Below are 20,842 nucleotides of genomic sequence, written 5' to 3'. Positions count from 1 at the left end.
CCAAAAACATCTTAAAATACTTCTTGCATAGAGTCATCTAAAATTGATTGCATTCTAGCTGCACCATGTCCTTGTAAAAATCAAGACTTCTTTCACGTAAAAAGACATAGTCACTTGCACTCATGATTTAACTACTTTTTGGGTACAAACAAATATTCAGTCTGATATTTCTTGCAACCATGATTATCTTTTTGGATACAAACATTTTGCTGAGTAATTAAAATACAATAAAGTAAATTGTTTCTTGTGTTTTTAAGAATTTTATTTGCAAAAAGTTATTATAAATGTAAACATTGCTAAAATGTGAAAATTTTATGAAATGGATTCAAATCGGACATTGTCAAAATGTGAAGAACGGAATGCATCTTTCATAACTCTGCGTGGACTGCTTCTAAAAAGCTATTCAATCACTACTTCACATAGAACAACTTCAAATAAATTTTGCTGGGTAACTAATAAAATATAAATAATTTATATATATAAAAGAGCTCAGTGAGTGAGTGAGTGACTGACATATCATCGCCCAGACGAAACCGCTGAAGCTAGAAAGTTGAAATTTTTACTGTGGGTTGCTGTTGGTGTGTAAGGGTGAGATCAGGGTTTAAAAGCCAGCATCTAAAAACATTAGCATTAGCTGTACACTTCAACTGCTACCCAATATTGACACACACGGCTATATAAGCAACCGAACGCATATTTATTTTTGTACATTTTTGCTTATTTCGTTTTTTACGTCTAATCTTTTTTTCGTTAGGCATAATCGACAACCACGCTACATATTTACCAGACGGCTGACCAATCATCGAAGCACATATAAAACCGACCGATGTTTTTGTGAGTAGTGTTGCCAACGCAGTAATAAAAAAGGTGTTATTTAATGTCAAAATGCCTTCATCATATGGTAGAACCTAAAAAATACTAATTATTAATAATTATTATTGTTTAAAAATAACAAAAAATATATATTAAACGGTTTTAGCAAAAATTCACATGTCCTATGAACAAAAAAGTGGAATTAAATATATCGTGATTTTTATGCATTACACTGGTAACCCTGATCTCAAAAACAATTGTTTGCTGAAAACTTGGCTAAACCGTTGAAACTTTGTTGCTTATTCTCTTTTCTGATATGTGTTGATCATGTGTGCTGCAAAATATGAGTATGCGTGTCCGCTGCTATTTTATTATAGCGACAATATCAAATAGCATCAGCATCGCTAGCAATATTATTGTGAAATTTGTTGCTACACGTTGCCGTTGTTCATTGTTGCTAAACATATTTCGAAGAAAATTTTAGCAGGCAAAGCTGCAAATATTCGGTGCTTTTGCTAATATGGCGTTAGCATTTTAAACCCTGGGTGAGATAAGGCTGGGTTTTTTGTAATTCGAACTAGACGGGTACGAAAAGTACTAAAAGGTACAAAATAGGGTACTCATTGTATTAGGCAAACGGTAAGACCTAGAAATTTCTAACTGATCGAGAGTTAGAAAGATGTACCAAAGGGTTTTTGGAAATTCGACCTATAAGTGTACGAAAATTACTAAAACCTTTTAATTTTAGTACCAATTGTATGTTCTGAACGGTTATAGCTAGAATCTTGAAATTTTTTATGGGAATCAAGTTTGGGAAGGGTATTATTATAAGGAAATCGTTTTGTAAGTTCGTACTTATGTGTACGAGAAGTACTAAATGGTACTAAATTTTGTACAATTTGGATTTGGGAGACCGGATAGACCAGACAATTTTAATTAAGATTACTGATGGAGTGAAGGATTGAGGATGTTTTGGAAATTCGTACTTATGGGTACGAAAAGTACTAAATGGTACTAAATTTGGTACAAATTGGACTTGTGTGAACGGATAGAGCTGGGCTCCTGAAATTTGGAATTAAATTATTTTGGAGAGTAGGATTGAGGTGCTTTTAGGAATCCGTACTTATGTAGTTTTTGAATATTCGTAATTATGGGTACGGAAAGTACTAAATAGTACTATGTTTGGTACAATTTGGGTGAAGAGATAGAGCTGGAATCCTGAAATGTATAATTAAGATTACTTATGGAGTGTAGGGATTGATGTAGTTTTGAAAATTCGTACTTATGGGTACGAAAAGTACTAAATGGTACTAAATTTGGTTCAGTTTGGATTTGGATGAACGGATAGAGCTGGAATCCTGATATTGGAAATTAAGATTACTGTTGGAGTTGTAGGACTGAAATAGTTTTGGTAGTTCGTACTTATGGTTACGAAAAGTACTAAATATTACTAAATTTGGTACAATTTAGATTTGGGTGAACGGATAGAGGTGGAATCCTTAAAATTTCGGAATTACTTTTTGGAGATAGTAATTGAAATTCGCACTTTCATTCGAAAAGTATTAATTTTATTGTGAATAGAGCTGGAGTTCGGAAACTTGTTATTACAGCCGCTGTTGGTGTGTAAGTTGAAATATGAATCTGGTTGTGGATATACGTACAATAAGTGTACGAAAATTACTAAATGGTCAAGATAGCTCTATTAATTCAATTAAATGAAACTGACACTGGTATTAGTATAGCAGTTGGCGTTTATATAGATAGAGAGAAAAGTTTTGGAAATTATGTATACGAAAATACTAAATCGCGGTTGGGATGTGGTCTTGGATATAAGAAGAAAATTTTTGAAACTTATACATATTATAATTACCAAATTTGGTACCAGTTTGGTGTTGCATGAAGGGATATAGGTGGAATTTCGAATTGTTTAATGAGGGTTTGTGTTGGTGTTGAGATAAGGATTTTTTGAAATGCATACAAATTCTGAAATTAGGCGGAGGGCTGGCTGATTTATTGGGAAAGAGGAAATGTACTAAGTGGTATGTAATTTGACGTTGCAATTATATAATTAGTGTGAGAAAAGTACAAAATTGCAATAAGTTTGGTATTGGTAGAAGTGGAATTCCGATTTATACAATAAGTGCACTAAAGGTATTAAATAATACTAAATATTGAAGCACTGGTATTGAGTGAATCGATAAATAAAATTTGTTATGAGAATCACTGTTGAGATCAGAGCATCAGGATCAGAATGTTTATTAAAACCCAGCTTTAAATGTATGAAAGGTTCCTACATGTAATACCATTGACTTTGGGTGAACAAGTAGAGTTAAAAATGTGAAATTTGAGCTAAGGTCCTGGATTTTAAAAATTGTACTGAATAGTGTACTATTGTTTTTATGTTAAAACGAATTCGGTTTCCAAATATTGTACTGAAATCAAAAAGTCAAGCGTATCTTTTCAACAAAATTGTTTTTATTTTTGTTGTCTATTCTGAACGTTATAGTAAGTTCATTTGTAAAAGCAAATCTATGCGGCTAATGTTTTACAAGAAGGTTTTTACATCCTGAGAACAAAAAGGCCTAAAATAAAATATCTCAAAAATTAACTGTTACATAAGGTAACAGCTTTTGAATAAAGGTTTTCTACATTTTGATATCACAAATTCCAAAATTCGGTTGGAAAATGGAAAATGTGGATAAAAAATGTGGATAACATTTTCAAAATACCCATATTGTTTAAAAAAAAAATTAATTTAAAATGTAGGCTGTTGAAGTGTAGAAGTCTGTTTTTGAAATTCGAACAAAACGTGTACGAACAGTACTTAAATGAAATTAAATATGAATTGAAATAGGTATTAGTCATCAAAATTTTCACTGTTCACCATATTATATATTGTTTATTTGTATATTAATCCCTTTCCGCATACGAAGTAGCGGGCATTTTGCTAGCTTGGTATATTTGATAATTGCGAAAATTGCGAGTTTATTGAAGATCTATCGTCCAAAAATTGTGCACTTGTACATCACATATGCTTCGAAAATAGTTCATTGTGGGCATATATTGTGATATCAAAAATATATTATATACCGGTAGAAATAACTAACAATAAATAGAAATTCAAAAATTTTGCATGCAAACAAATTTTTAAATCAAAAAAGTTATTCATATTCAACCCTCAGCCTCTGCCGTATAAAAATATATTTATTTTGTAACTCGAGTTTGCTTCAAAATCAAAAATCAATTTAAGTAAGCTAACTTCTGAGTTTTGGAAAAGTTTGAGAATTATTTTTTAAAATTTGTAATTTTAGTTGGAGCCGGCTGGGGTTTTTGGAACTTCTGGACTATTATCTCAGGAAGTATGACGTACCCCGGAAAAGGGACCAGAATAGGGACCGTGAAAAGAACCTTCTTCAAAAAAAAAAAATAATAATAGTAATAATTATAATAATTTGATTGTTTTTAAGTCTGGAGTGTTACCCCCAATGGCTTAAACTTCATCATTACTCTCTATTACAGAGAGTAATGTTTTTCAAAACGAACTGACAGTGTTGCAAAATTTTACTGATCGCTACCAATATCATGATTTCATCCCGGCGAAGGGAATTATCAACTGGCTTCTCAGTTTTTGAAATGATGCCTTTTTAGCGAAAAACCGAACTCTTTAAGTGTCTAGTATTCTCATATGAATGAGAATCACACTCACTTTTCGGCTTTTCCAAAGAAACACCAAAATCAAAATATTTTGCAACATGTCAGCACATATCAACTAAGAATTCTTCGAATTCAGTAAAATTTTGCAACACTGTCAGTTCGTTTAAAAAAAACATTACTCTCTGTAATAGAGAGTAATGATGAAGTTTAAGCCAATGGGGGTAATACTCCAGACTTAAAAACAATCAAATGAGATTGAAACTTCAACCAAAAACAAAACAAACAAAAAACAGCGAATGGCACGCGTCGGGGAGCTTTGTTTAAAAATAAAAACAAAACTCCAACAACAACCTCACGGGCAACTGTGTTGGTGTTCTTTTCAACTCAACCAAAAACAAAACAAACTAATTATAATAATAATAATAAAATAGACCCAATGCGGGTCCTCAAACTGCACTTTTCCCAAATTTGGTGTGGGAGGTACTCGAAAGACGGACCGATATAGTCCATATTCCAACCTGATACATGACTGGATGAAATAAAACGATGTGTAAAGTTTCGAACAATCAGAAAATCCTCTTGAGAGTTATCTTGCGGATTTGCGGCGCAAGTACAATCTGCTGGAAAAAAATTCAAAACGATTCGAGAGGACTCTTAAATTTCCCTTTTCCAAAGTTTGTGTGGGAGGTACACTAAGGTGTGGACCGATATCGTCTTATCCGATCTATATCTGGAAGGAATAATAATATATGGAAAGTTTGGAGCAAATCGATTGCTCACTTCGCCAGTTTTCGTTCACACAATTTTTGGAAAACAATTTTGAGCTTTTTTGGGGGAGGTGTGGACCGACATAGCCTACATTCGAACTTAAACAAAGTTTGGGCAAAATATTACGAAGTATAAAATTTGGTTCTAATCGGTAGATCCGTTTGAGAGTTATCGTGCGCACCAGCCAGCTAGACATTAAGAGAGACAGATGAACGGACAGGGCTAAATAGACTCCAAATTGTCTTTAACGAATTTCGTCTAAACATACTTGGGGTCTAAAACCAATATTTCGATGAGACACATCTTTGGTCGTATTTTGTTTGTATCCTGAGGTATAAAATAGGTGGCGAGGCGACCCCAATTTGACAACTGAACTGAAAATTTCTCTGTCATGATAGAGACAATTTGTAGCATGGGAGGAAATAGTGGTTCTCTACACAAAACACATTATATATTAGGCAGTAGGCCCGTTATCTAACAGACACATTATTGCAATTTGCATCAGGGGAAAGGTCAGTAGTTATTATTCCATATGTAGGCAACTTTGCCGGTATATGCCCTCCAGGAATTAAAATATGGACCAATAATAAAATTTGTATATATTTAATACAAAAGTAATGGTCTACGTCACCCGCTAAATAATATTAGACCACCATGCAAAAAAAAAAATTGGATAAAAATTATGTTTTTGGTCCATTTCACCAGCAAAATATTTCACGATCATCTCCAAAAAAAATAGGGATCTATTCTAGTCTGAACCCGGCCTCCATGCAAAATTTCGTGACGATCGGTCCATAATTGCGGCCTGGAGTTTGATTACAATTTATAATGGACAGACGGACGGTCGGACGGACAGACACACGGACACACATCTCAAAATCGCTTCATCTCTTTGAGATATGAAGATTGGTATACCACATAGGGGGTCTCCGACGAATATTTCGCGGTGTTACATGAATTTTTGCCAAATAAAACTTATAATACCCTTTCCACATAGTGGTGTAGGGAATAAAAAGTTAGCTGAAATAATAATTTGGTGTCTCGACAAAACTTCCTATTTTTTTGGGAGCTATTTCCTATCCCCTAGCGGACATAAGAACCAATGGGAGTTATGCCCGTTTTTAAAATTTTAAATGATTTTCTACAAATATATAGAAAATTGAAAAAAAAAAAATTCAGTTCATATACATTTTTCATTTCATAATATTATTTATAATTGATTTAAAATGTTTAAGAAAATTATGTACAAAGTAAGTAGTAGCTAATGTAAATCGAATTGTATTCAAAATTTGCGCGATTTTTTAAAAAAATATCGGGCGATTTTTTACAAAAATATTTTCAAAATTCAAGGTGATAAAAAATGTTTGTAAGACTATTGAAATACTTTTTGAAAAACGAAAAGACCCGCAGACGAAAATACTTTTTAAAAAAATCACGCGATTTTTTACGAAAATGTTTTCACTATTTAAGAAAATAAAAAGGTTTAGCAAAAATATAAAAATACTTTTAAAATCGCTCGATTAAAAAATAATTTGTTCTTACTACACAATTAAGAAAAAAAAAACAGATTTATATGTCTATATTAAAAAATTTAAATAATTATCATGTAAACAAAATGTCTTCTTCGAATACCGTAATATGGTAAAACTTCTCCGAACTTCTGCTGACATAATTTCGGGCATAATTTCGTTTTTAACACGTTGACTGCCAACTACGAGATAACTCGTAGTACGATTTTCCTTCCAGGAAGCCAACTTCGAGTTATCTCGTACTACCTACAACTACCACTTTTTGTGTAGCTACGAGTAAAACCGTATTATAATAGTGTTAGTATCGATAAATGGCTTCTGGGAAAAGAAAAAAATTGGGTTTGGCTTCCGTGAGCTTTTTTATTAAAAAAAAAAATATGGAAAATTCATTCAATATAATGCAAAAATTCATTCAATATAATGGAAAAATTAACTCAAATACAAGAAATAAAGTAATTATTATTGTTTGTGGAAGTTTTTAAAACAATTTTCCACACAAAGAGCTGGCTTCTCTGGACAGGCTGGACAGAAGTAACGCGTTTCTCGGCGTTTTTTTTTTTCTTGGGTACATACACGACATGGCTTTGTCGGACGCTGTTCCCGTTGGTGGTAAACACTCTAAATAATGGAGCTCTTTAGATCTATTTTTTTTCAAAACTGGTTGAAAATCTCCAATCAACGCCAAGACGAATTCTTCTCAGTTTTATTTTAGATGAAGTTACTTTTTGGTAAATTCTGTGAGCATTTTGTATATATATATCTATAATATGAAGTGAAACCTTTTTATGTCATCTAATAGTCTTTCTTAGAGATGAGTAGTACGAAATCATTTGATCTGCTCGGTCAATGCCAGACATTCCATTTATTGTAATCTCGAATTATATTCAGTTTCATAGAAATTCTTCCATTGCGATTGGGCACCTCTACCATTTCAATAGCGTGCATGTTTGGAATGGAAAGGACTTCCCGTTTGTCTTTCCATTTGCATACAGTAACAGGACCATTTGTCTGCCAAAAACACTCCCCTCTTTTTAGTTTACGATTTACCACATCTTTGGGGTTTCCTTTTCTGTTACTTCGTAGGGTTCCACACACATAAGTTTTTCGTGTATACAACAGTTTTGTAAGACTAACTGAATTATAAAAATTATCCATGTAAAGCGCGTAGCCTTTATCGAGATAGACCTCAAGTAAATGTAAAACAACGTCAGCAGTGTGACCTACATTATGGGTAGTTTCTTCAGATTTTCCGCTGTATATTTTTATTTTTATTAAAAGACCGTCGGACTCACATAGTTCATATAGATTGGCACCATATTTGTGTTTTTATGTGCGGAAAAGCAATCTTCCCCGCCATAGCATCATGGATTCGTCAATACAAATATTTTTACTTGGTACATAGTTTTCACGCATAATATTGAAATGTTTTACGATTGGTCTCACCTTGTATAATCTGTCTGTAGATGGTTGTGAGTTATCAACAAAATGAAAATAACGAAGTATCAACTGGAATCGATTGCGGCTCATATATGTGCGCCAAAAGTTTACATTATATAGCTTGTTTGTGTTCCAGTAATGTTCTATTGTTGGAAAAGTACAAGGTCCCATTTGCAATTTTTGCTGTGCAATTTCTTGCGCAGCATATAAATTAGTTTGTTCTACCAGTAATGCAAGAAACTCATCCGAAAAAAATAAATCCACCAGCGTTTGTACTGTAAAATTTGATGTATCTAATTTCACACCAACATTTTCTTCCAAAAGAAATAATTCAGGATTGTGTTGAACTTCTGTCCACAAATCATCATTCTCATTTGACGTTGTTGCTTGAAAATCATCGTCATTATCATCAGATTCGGAGACGTCTTCAGGTTCGGAGATGACTTCATCTTCACTATCACTTGTATCTTCAGAAGGCTCATAAATGTCGTTACTACCATCGCTGAAATCATGTTCTGAATAACTTAGATTTACGTTGTACTCAATTTAACGTTGATTCAGTGACCTTTTCTTATCCATATTGGGTTCTTGATAATTATAACAGTAATTTTAGAGAATGTTTATAAATCTAAAAGGAAAGAAAATAATAATAAAATTATGATAATTATAATAAATAATAATAACTATAAAACAAAATACTATAGAAAGCAAAAATGATGTTTTTTTAGGAGAAAAAGGATCTACGAATTAACTCGTATTTGGCTTCTGCGTAGCGACTACGAGATAATTCTCTTTCCCAGAAGCCAACTACGAGATAATTCGCAGCTTTCTTTCCCAGAAGCCAACTACGAGATAACTCGTAGGTCCTTCTTCTCCTTTAAAAAACATCATTTTTGATTTTTGATGATACCAATGATCTAGAAACAGAGTTTTTAGTAATATAATGTGAAAAAATCAAAATGTCATTTTTGGCCAGTTTTCTGAAAATGGCCTTGGCAGTCAACTTGTTAAATCATGAGGATTTTGTGGATACTTCGGATTGCATTGGTTGGCACTTAGGCCTTCTCAAATGTATAATTCCGCATTCTAACTTCTACTCTAAAATTTATAACAATTTTTATAATTATAAAAGTTAAGCAAAGAAATAATTTTGAATTTAAAAAATCGTTGGGAGTTATATCAGCGAGCAAAATAAGCAAAGCAAAGCGGACATAACGCCCATAATCATTTTTGGAGTTATGTTCGTGGGAGTTATGTCAGTGCACCAAGAATTTTACAGACGAACACGTTTATAACGACGCCGAATATAATGAGCAAATTTTGCTGTTCCTACCCCCTATTCTTATTTTACCTATTTTATTCATTTCAACGGAATGCAAAATATTCATTCCAACGGTTAAAATGAAAACACGGTTATAACTAACTATAATGTTCATTCACGAAGAGATCTTTATAAACAATATATTTTTAAAAGGACCAAATAAAGCGTGTAAACATGATCCCTATTTAGAAAGCATTACAGCTATGATTAACACGTTTGTCCATTTGTACGACACATGGTGAATATTTCTTTAAAAAAATATATTTTTAGTTCAGAACGGATGCTATTTTGTGTTTAATATTTCCTTCACCAAACCAAAAATTTAACATTAAGGACGCGTTAGATCTTAGAATTAAAATTGGCAATATAAACATGAACGACGATGAAATCTTAATATCCTTTGACGTAATTTCTCTCTTCCCAAGCGTACCGATAAATTTAGCTTTAAAGACGATTAATGAAAAATGGGATGTACTCAAAGAACGCACAAAAATACCCAAAGATTTATTTTTAGAAATACTGACTCTTTGCATAAAAGACTCACGATATTTCTTATACGAAGACAAGGTGTACGAACAAAGAAAGGGGCTTCCCATGGGTTCTCCAGCGTCACTGATAATTGCAGACATAGTAATGGAGGAGTTATTAGACGCTACAATGAAAAAACTGACGACGAAACCAAAGTTATTAACCAAGTACGTAGATGATATATTTTGTATAGTGAAGAGAACGGAAATCGAAAATACTTTAAGAGCATTAAATTCATTTGATAAGAGCATACAATTTACGCACGAACTCGAAGAAAATAATAAATTACCGTACTTGGACGCAGTCATTATTCGACAAGGCAATACTATTAAGTTAGACTGGTATCAAAAGCCAACGGCATCTGGACGATTGATCAATTTTCATTCCAAACACCCACGACGTACAAAAATAAACACAGCTACAAACTTCATCAATAGAATATTTAGTATAAGTGACCCAGAATTTCATTCCGCAAATTAGCTGAAAATACGCCAAATACTGACCAAAAATGAATTTCCACACAAAACCATTAACGATTTAATCAAACATTCCAAAACGAAGCATATAAAGAAAGAAACAGAAGAAGGAAGAAAATACAAACCAATAACGTACATCCCTGGATTTTCCGAGCGGCTCTGCAAATCAAACACATATAATAGACAATACTACCAACTAGCTTTAAAAACTAATAACAATGTTAAGAATATGTTCAGCAATACAAAAACAAAGACAAAAAAGAGGACAGGTGCAATTTAATATATAAGATAAGATGTAATGGGGACGAAACCAACATATGCCATGAGGTATATGTTGACACGACAAAAACCAAACTGAAGACAAGAATTTCTGGACACAAGTCCGATCAAAAACCTGACAAACCTGTAGAACAGAAGACAGCATTAGGAGCGCATTTTACATTAACTGTACATAAACCCAATTTGAAAGATGTGGAGATACTAGCAACGGAAAATAACTATAAAAGACGCTTTACTTTAGATATGCTACACATTATTTGTATACCGAATGACAAAAGAATCAATTATGAAACAGACACAGGCCACTCTGCGCATATGTATAGAAACTTAGTGCATAAACACGGACGAAAGAAAACTTAGTTTGACGTTACCACTAGAAAGGAACGGATACTCTTCCAAAAATTCATGTAATTTGATTGTGTTATATTTAATATTTAACTTGTTGTAATGAAAAATTGTGTTTTTAAAATACAGATCCCTGAAGATGATTGTCGAATACAATTGAAATATTGGATAAAAATAAAATAACAATTTAACAACAAAAATATCAACAGCGTGTTAATGACCTAAAGCCAAACGATCGTCAACATGGGGCGCCTACGCATTCTTGACTATATGTTCTGATATATGAATGGTTATAATTTTGGTTTTAAAATATTATTTTTGAGAATCTACAAAAAGTCTAAAAAGGGGCGAAGCCTCCCCACCCATGGCGCAGCTTCACCATCGATATGGGACATTCACCAACGGGCTCTAAAACTGCAAATAGCATACTTCTTCCTTAAATATCAACATTATGCGAAAAAGGAACACGTTATCTATTGAATAATCAAAAATAATTTTAAAATTCACAACAAGAACCAGAGTCAGTACTTAATTGAAGTAGGTACCTTGAATTTAGGTACAAAAATCATAATATTACTAAAACAAGATACGTTTAGAATAATAATTGATTTTAACTTCACATTATATGTGGTATATCTACGGCATAAAAAATTTAAGTTAAACATTACAAATTTCTAACATTAATCCACCACACCCCTATCATGGCGTAGGCGCCCCACCCCTTACATATTTCGTAATATTACTATATTGACATTTGTAATTGATTTTTTCATGCGAATTATTTGGATTTATAATCTTCAGTAGTTGTCTTTTAACGGCATAAAATATGTTTTTGATATCACAAAAGGTAAAGAAGATATCACATAACATACTTACCATAATTATTTTTCCCAATACCCTGAAAACACAAAACCGCGTGCGTCCGCTATCATACCTATGACACAACTGCCAACTTTTGAGAGATGGTAGACCTACATTAAACTCACAATTTTTCATTTAACGGATTTTTTCTATCATATGTAGTTTGCGAGAAAATCGGCGATGGCGTAGCCGCCCCAGTGGCGAAGGCGCCCCATGTTACCATATATATATTTTCTGGGCACCTACAAAAAAGTGACATATATTTAAACAATTAAGAAAAGTCTATAGTCGGACGGAGCCGACCATGGGATACCCTATACTACTATCCCTAAACAATTGCTCTCCACGAACTTCTTTTCAATGATTGTGAAAATTTAATTATCAAATATCAGAGATGTAATGAATAATACTTATGACCAAAACCAAAAAGTTATCTAGCATGACAAAGACATTTTTGTAACAGGAAAGGACAATTTAGTTCACACAAACTAAAATGTAATGAAACCCACTTATGTAGTACTACTACTTCCGTTGTTTAACCGCTACGTTATTGAAATTTTTACCAATTTCACACAAAAGTTTCAGTCCATTTAACCCGCTAAGTATTATCTGATATTCACGTTGGTTTGTACGCTTCTTCTTCATCATAAACTCAAACTTTGTTTAAAATTTTGCGGGTTATTATTTTGACCTACAGAGCCGCTACAAAATTAGTTAAAATTTTGTTTTTGGTCCATTTCATCCCCTGAACATTTCACGATCATCACCAAAAACTAATCATTACGGTTCAGGCTCAAACCCAACCTCCTTAAAAATTCGTTACAACCGGTCCATAATTGCGGCCTTAAGCTTGTTTACAATTTTTAATGGACGGACACACATCGCTAAATCGCATTATCTCGTCGACATATGAATTTCGGCATACCAAATAAGGGGTCTAGGACGAATATTTCGTGGTGTTACATAAACTTGTGGAGAGACAATAAGTAGCATGGGATAAAAATGTGGTTCTCTACACAGAACCCATTATATATTAGGCAGTAGGCCCGTTATCTAGCAAACACTTTATTGCAATTTACATCAGAGGAAAGGTCAGTAGTTTTTTCCATATGTAGGCTACTTTGCGAAATATATATGTCCTCAAGGAATTAAAATATCGACCAAAAATAAAAGTTTTATATTTTTCGTACAAAAGTAATGGTCCATTTCACCCGCTAAAGAATATCAGATCATCGTTCAAAATTGTAGGCATCTTTTTCGACCTATACTCTTGCCCGGTGCAAAATTTCGTGACTATTGATGTATAATTGCGACTTCTAGCGAGTTTATTATTACATTACAAATAAATAACGGAATATATTAGGCTGTAACTCTGTTATCTGATCATGCACACCAACATAATTGGCATCAATTGAAAGGTCAAGCGTTCCACTTTCAAGTATATCTCACTTGTCCAGAATGTCACTTCCAGGAATTAAGATATAAGCTGTATATTAAAAATTTTCACAATTTTTACACAAAAGTTTTGGTCCATTTAACCCTCTAAATATTATCCGATCGCCATCTCAAAATGCAAGCTTCTCCTTTGTGATATACTCTTACCTTATTTAAAATTACGCGTTGATCGGACTATTATTGAGACCTACGGAGCCGCTACAAAATTGGATAAATATTATGTTTTTGGTTCATTTCTCCCGCTAAATATTTCACGATCATCACCAATAAGAATTGGGATCTATTCTGATCTGAACCCGACCTCCATACAAAATTTCGTGACGATCGGTCCATAATTGCGGCCTGGAGCGTGTTTACAATTTATAATGGACAGACGGACGGACACACATCTCAAAATCGCTTTATCTCGTCGAGATATAAAGATTGGTATACCACATTGGGGGTCTCCGACGAATATTTCGCGGTGTTACATGACTTTTTACCAAAACAAACTTATAATACCCTTTTCCACATTGTGGTATAGGGTATAAAAATCCATCTAGGGCAACAAAATCGATAAATATAGAAAATTCTAAATAATTGCTGAAATTATGGTCAGTATCAGTAATACTATTGGGAGTTGAACCAAGTAAGCCTTCGCAAAAAATCTTTCAAATAAACTTCTCAGCAATTCTTCAGAACATTCTGAAACTCTAAAATGCCTACTTCATGTTGTTTCAGCGGTATTTTGCATCATATCTTTTACAACACGTATTTCAAACACAGTTCACACCAACAGTTTATTCTCGCATTTCGAATTTCACCACATTATTGACATATTTATTAATTGGTCGTTGAAAAATATACTGAAAACAACCTGATAGAGGCATTCTACAACAATGGCATGTTCTGAAGAGTTCTGTATTACATTCCAGTGAAATTTTTTTTTAAATGAAAATTAAGAAAATATTAACGGTTTTGGAGATATGATGCAAAATGTATACAAATTATGGAAATGTTCGATATTTTATAAAATTTGAGGCAATAAATGTAGTTTTTCGAATTCATTATTTCCGCAAATATTTTATTCTTGCCCTTATCTACAAATTTGCTTCAGAGGTGAGATGAAGATTCACATAGGTTTCAGAGATATAGCAGAATTGCTTTAAAAAGTCAATATTTAACCATGATTAAATGGGGCCATAAAATCCAAGCTGGATCTGACGCAACGAAACCCTAATTGGGTTTGCGTCTGTACTTTTCAAAAATCCTCAGCTCAAATTGTTTGCACAAGATTACCTTAAAAATTTTACACAGTGTTACTCATAGAGTATCAAATCCTAAAAAATGAAATATGATAATAATTTTTCGAAAACGCCTTTTAAGATTTTGTTTAAAATTTGTTTTCCCAACTTAAAATATTATTTCGGGAAAAATAAAGCAATCGATGCTAAATTTCTGTGCAATATCAAGTATGATTTAAAGTTTTAAGTAGTGCTTCATAAACTCATAAAACATTTTCGTTGATTTATGCCAAACTCTTAGTAAATGAGCTGTAACTCGTCGAGTTTTAGAGATATCAATATAAAAATTTGACACACCAAATAGCAATTTTGAGTTATGCCACTCTTTGAGTACTTGTGCTTGCAGGAGCCTGTTTGAAGTGTTTTGGTGCTTCATAAATCAATAAGCGTTTTTGTTGGTTTACGCCAAACTCAATGTATGTGAGCTGCAAATCATTGAGTTCTAGAGATATTAAAATTTGACATGAGATAATGCTGGATTTACAGAAAAAATTTAAATTGCTAAATCAAGAGCAAGAGAACAAAAAAGATCAATCATTGTTCACCATGGCAATGCGATCTCTGACACATCGGCTCAAACCAGAGCCGTTTTGACCGGCCAAAACACAGAATTGATGGGTCATACGCCATATAGCCCTGACTTTACTCCCATTGTCTTATTTTTATAACCACTGACCAAGGTCTGAAGCTTTCAAAAACCATGTTTTGAAGGTGTTTAATTCGGAGTGGAAAGAGTGCTTCTATAAATGGTTTGGAAATCAATAAAACATGTTTTGATGACAAATATTCGCGTTTTCATTATTAGACTACAAATTTATATATTACACAAACCTTGTATTTTGATATATCCCTTTTAAGCTTTTGAATATGTAGAATTCTCGGAACCATTAGAAAAGATGAAAATAATTGGATCTCACTTCGTCGGAAAAGTTAATGTCATTAAAAAAATTTATAATCCTAACTTCTCTAAAAAGATATATAAATTGATGATCAACTCTCCTCTCTTCTCTTCCCAGGCTCTTCACGAAAATGTTAAGTAGTGATAAAATGATAAGAAACAATTATTTATTTTACGTTTCAGTTATCCCTCTTGTGACTTGAGCGCACTTCTGATAAATGAACAACGTTTCAGTTGGAAAGTTTTCAGTTGGAAAGTTGATTGATACACATATACACATGTATTAACTGTTGTGCAAAATCAAGTGAATTCAAATTCATATCCCATGCCTTTAATAAAAATTTGTTAACTGAAAAGTATTTATCAGATTTGGAAACTGTTGATATAGTCCAATAGTAACACCTTGATTATTGTTAACGAATTAAGGACTAACACCGTTTTTTTTCAAACCAGCTTATTGTATGCGAATATTGTTGGCAATAGCATAGCATGCCAGATCTCTGGATTTTGAGTGAAATACAAATGTTATAATCCTATTCGTGTAAGGTCTTCAATCGATATTATCGTTTTTTAGTTTCCAGTATTGTCTTAATGTAATGAAAATTGTCAGTTATGAATTTGGGTTTTATTTAATTCAAATGAAAGCGATTTTATTTTAAAATAAATTTGCATAACCGTCACCAGTATATCCCTCAGGAATTCATCCATATCCATAATGTGCAGCATCGTACAATTCCCATTCTATTCGCCTTTCAAATCAAAGACGCAGCATCAAGGCTAATACAAACAAAAGGAATATTTGTTTTATGTGTTCCCTGCCTTTGCTTTGCTTTGTTTTGCTTTGACGTTATACCCCAGTTACTATCTATAAAAATAAATGTTAAAATGCAGAGTGAATTCGTTTACCTTGAGGAAAACAAATTCAAAGGAATTCAATGGTTATTGTTGCATGAAAAATATTTTAGAGATAACATTTCCCGCGCAATATGAATGAACACCCCACCTTCTGTTGCGATCTGTCTCACTTTCTCTGGCAGTATGAAGAAGGTTGATGTTTGAGGATGTGCTTGGTTACTGCGAGGGTGTATGAATTTACTCAGCATCAGGAGTTCCGTATCGCATTGTCAATTGGAATTGTAGTATATATGTATTAAGGTTTGTGTGTGTCCATCTAGACAAAACTTATTAAGCATTTCTTGGTGTGTTGGAATTTTGTATCATACTTTTCACGTTTTCTTTTTGGCTTTTGCTATTTCTTTAATGTCTTTTACGTAAATTTGATTATAAAAGGCAATTTCATGTTAAAAGCCAAAAATTATCGTAACATAAAATCGGTTTCATTGTTGGGTTTTTATTTTATTGTGCTTTTCTGTGTACAGTGGGTGAATTTAACGGGATATTTCATAAAATTAACATAGATGTAGATACATATGTATGCATATGAATATGCCGATTCGAAATTCAATTTTTCAATTTTACGAATAAACCTATACGAGGGCTACTCGAAAAGTTTCTGGTCCAATTATGAAAACTCGACTATTTATCATCAAAAACATTTGAAGCATTTTCAACTCCGAATGAGCCTAATCCAAAACATGATTTTTTGAACACTTCAACGCCATCTTCTCGCGGCGAAAATCGTTGACCACGTCATTTTTTCTTAATGTGCGGGAATAAAAAGAAGGCATTTGGTGCCAAGTCAGGACTGTACGGCGAATGGCCCTTCAATTCCACGTTTTGTCCGGCCAAAAGGGCGCTGGTTTGAATCGATGTGGGAGAGCACGTCATGGTGCACCATGACTCGTTCGCCCTCGATTCGTCTTCTATTGTTCGCTTTTCGAATTTCTCCGAAGACTTCTGGTGTTTTTTTCCTTTATTATTCCACTTGGGAACATAGGGCTTCTATAATACATTTCCATCTTAATCTATCTTGACATATTAATTTTATTTCATCGAAAGATTTATTTATCTGGTTTAATTCAGTCTTTATGGTTCTCCTCCAAGTATTTTTTGGACGTCCGGGTCGACGGTTTCCCTGAGGGTTCCACTCCAAGGCTGTTCTGGTGATGCTGTTAATTGGTTTGCGCAATGTATGGCCAATCCATTTCCACTTTCGTCTTGTAATCTGTTGCAGTATTGGATCTTCCGTTGTCTGTCTTAAGAGTTCGTCGTTTGATATGGTGTTTGGCCAAAACACTTTTAATATGTTGCGCAAACATTTGTTTACAAATGTTTGTAATTTGTGTGCCACGCTTTTGGTCATTAGCCAAGTCTCGCTGCCATACAGTAATGTTGATTTTACACAACTGTTAAAAAGCCGAAGATTCGTGTTCTTTGAAATGTGTGCTGATTTCCACGTTCTTCTCATGCGACCGAATGCTGATCTTGCTTTCTTGATCCGATTTTCAACATCGTCGCTTACTCCACCGTCTGCAGACATGATGCTACCGAGGTAGCAGAAGCTTTTTTCGTATTTTATAGGATTGTTGTCAATCATGAAGTTGTTTGCGTTGGTATTATTTATTCGCATCGCGTATGTTTTTGCTGTGTTTATTTCTAGACCCACAGTTTTTGCAATTTTTACTAAGTCGTCTAATTTGCTCTGCATTAGATTAAAGTTGTGTGACAGTAAGCATATATCGTCGGCATAATCAAGATCTTCCAAGTGTCGGTCAAAGGTCCAGTTAATACCTCTTTTTTTGGAACATACATTTACCATAATCTCATCCAAAACTGCTGCAAATAGAAGGGGGGAAAGGGGGCAACCTTGTTTAACTCCCGCATTCGTATGGAAGTGTTCACTTGTGATGCCGCAGTGACGTACAGTGAGGGTGGTGCTCTCGTACATTGCCTTGATTATATTGATTATTTTTTGTGGCGCCCCTTTCGCTGCTAGAGTTGCCCATATAGCTTCACGGTTTATTGAGTCGAAAGCTTTTTTGAAATCAATAAATATGAGATGTAGTGGTGTTTTCCATTCTATAGATTGCTCTATTATTATACGTAGTGTGTTAATTTAATCTAAGCAGCTTCGGTTTGGTCGAAACCCTGCTTGTTCGTCACGCAGAGATTTCTCTATGCTTAGCAATCTATCATTTAGAAGAATGGACATTATTTTGTAAATAGTGTTTAATATAGTGATGCCTCTCCAGTTGTCGGATATAGTTAAATCATTTTTCTTTGGCAGTTTTATGATGGCTCCTTTTGACCATGTAGTTGGGAATTGCTCGTTTATCCATACGTCTTTCATATACGGTTCTAAGATTTTTGCTGATGCGGTGGGATTTGTTTGCAGTAGTTCGGGCGGTATGCCGTCTTCTCCTGGTGATTTATTGCGCTTCAGTTTTAATATGGCGTCTCTTATCTCTTCTACGGTAGGTATATGTACAGCTTTCGACTCGCTATTGGGGGTTTTCGTATTCAAATGAATATAGGAATTATGATTGTTGTCGTGCTCAATATTGCTTATACGTTCAAAGTGTTGTTTCCATAGATGGATTTGATCCTCCGGATTGGTGATTATTTCGCCGTTGAGATCTTTTAGCCCTCGGTTAGCTCGTAAGTTGTTTTTGCATAGTCGGCCTATTACCTGGTGGACTTTCCTGGCATCGTTCGCTCCTGCTGCTGCCTCTGCTTCTATGGCTATATTTTCAAGATATTTTCTTTTATCGGGTTTGGTCCTTTTTTACTGCCTTTGCTTTTATTTTGTATTCCTGCCCCCCTATTCAGTAACTTTTTAACAACTTTACTCATTGTTTATTTTACAACAATTTCATTTGTTTGTTTTGTAGTTGTTACAAAAACAAAAGAAATTTTAGCAACATTTCAATCGAAAAAGTTACAGAATAGGCCTACAGGTTGGTATTGGCATCTCCGAGTAGTTTTTCCTTTAAGGTATTTCTTTCCTGTATTAATTTCCAGGTGTTGTCAGATATCCAGATCTTTCTAGCTTTTTTTGTCTGTATCCTATTTCCTTTTCCGCAATTGTTTTCAGCACGTTCACTGTTTCGTCCAATGGTTTGTTGTTGGTGGGTAGACATGTTTCCAAGAGTTCACTGACCGTCTCTCTCTTCTGAATATTGTTGTTGAGTACCTTCACATCGAGTTGCTCCTCTATCTTTTTCGATTTTCCTTTATAATTTCGACGAAGCTTTATTTTAATAGTGCCAACTAAAAGCTCCTCGCTTTGTTCGCACGTCCTGTAACGAGCCTCTCCATTTACGACTGATGCATAAATGATCGATTTGATTACGGGTCTGATTATTTGGGGATGTCCACGTGTATTTGTGTATGTTTTTGTGGGGAAATATAGACCCACCTATTATGATGTCGAAGGTTTGGCAGAGATCTATTAGACGATCACCGTTGTTGTTCTTTAAGCCTAGGCCGTGTTTTCCTATTACGTGCGTAATGCCCTTATTTTCGGTTCCGATTTTTGCATTAAAGTCTCCGATGAGCACAATAATGTCGCGGTTAGGGATGTTTCGCAGTGTTGCGATCAGTTGGTTGTAGAATTCGTCTTTTATTGAGGAGTCAGCATCCTCTGTCGGAGCGTAACATTGTATGATGTAATGTGATCGTATCAGATCAAAATATTCTAGAAATTTGCTCGCAATAAAATTACTATATGTCCTAGAATACATCAAAATTATACCCACACGCCAGGAAGTGACCCTATACTATATTCTGACATTCTAAATTAAAGAATATCTGTACATATCTGCAAGAAAAAATATCACATAAAAACGAAAGGTGCAAAGATGTGCAGGATGTTTCGATGGAAATCGGTATAAAACTCTTCCCTCTTTATGAAATGATAAGGTACACAGCCCAACTCGATCTTACTTACAATTTATTGTAAAAATTTACATTAATTTATTGTAAAAATTTACATTAAAAAAACCAAATAACGGACATCAATTATTAAAAAAACGCGCACATCATTGGCGACACTGAACATTTTAAGTTCGTTTCACACACCTTTCATTACAATTACAAAAGAATTAAAAACCGTTGTTTATTTTGGATATTATAATATTTTTATAAATAACCTAAATATAGAGAAAAACAAAAATTTGCAAATAGGGTCATTTTGACCTGATTTTATACCCACTTACTAAACAAGAAACGTATACATTTTTCATAACTACACGCAGTGGGATTCTATAAAAAATATTTAACACTATTTAGCTTAA

Source organism: Musca autumnalis, unplaced genomic scaffold (genome assembly GCF_047663935.1).
Source record: "Musca autumnalis isolate F117 unplaced genomic scaffold, ASM4766393v1 scaffold_1, whole genome shotgun sequence".
NCBI lineage: Eukaryota > Metazoa > Arthropoda > Insecta > Diptera > Muscidae > Musca > Musca autumnalis.
Note: the sequence above shows the minus strand (reverse complement) of the source record.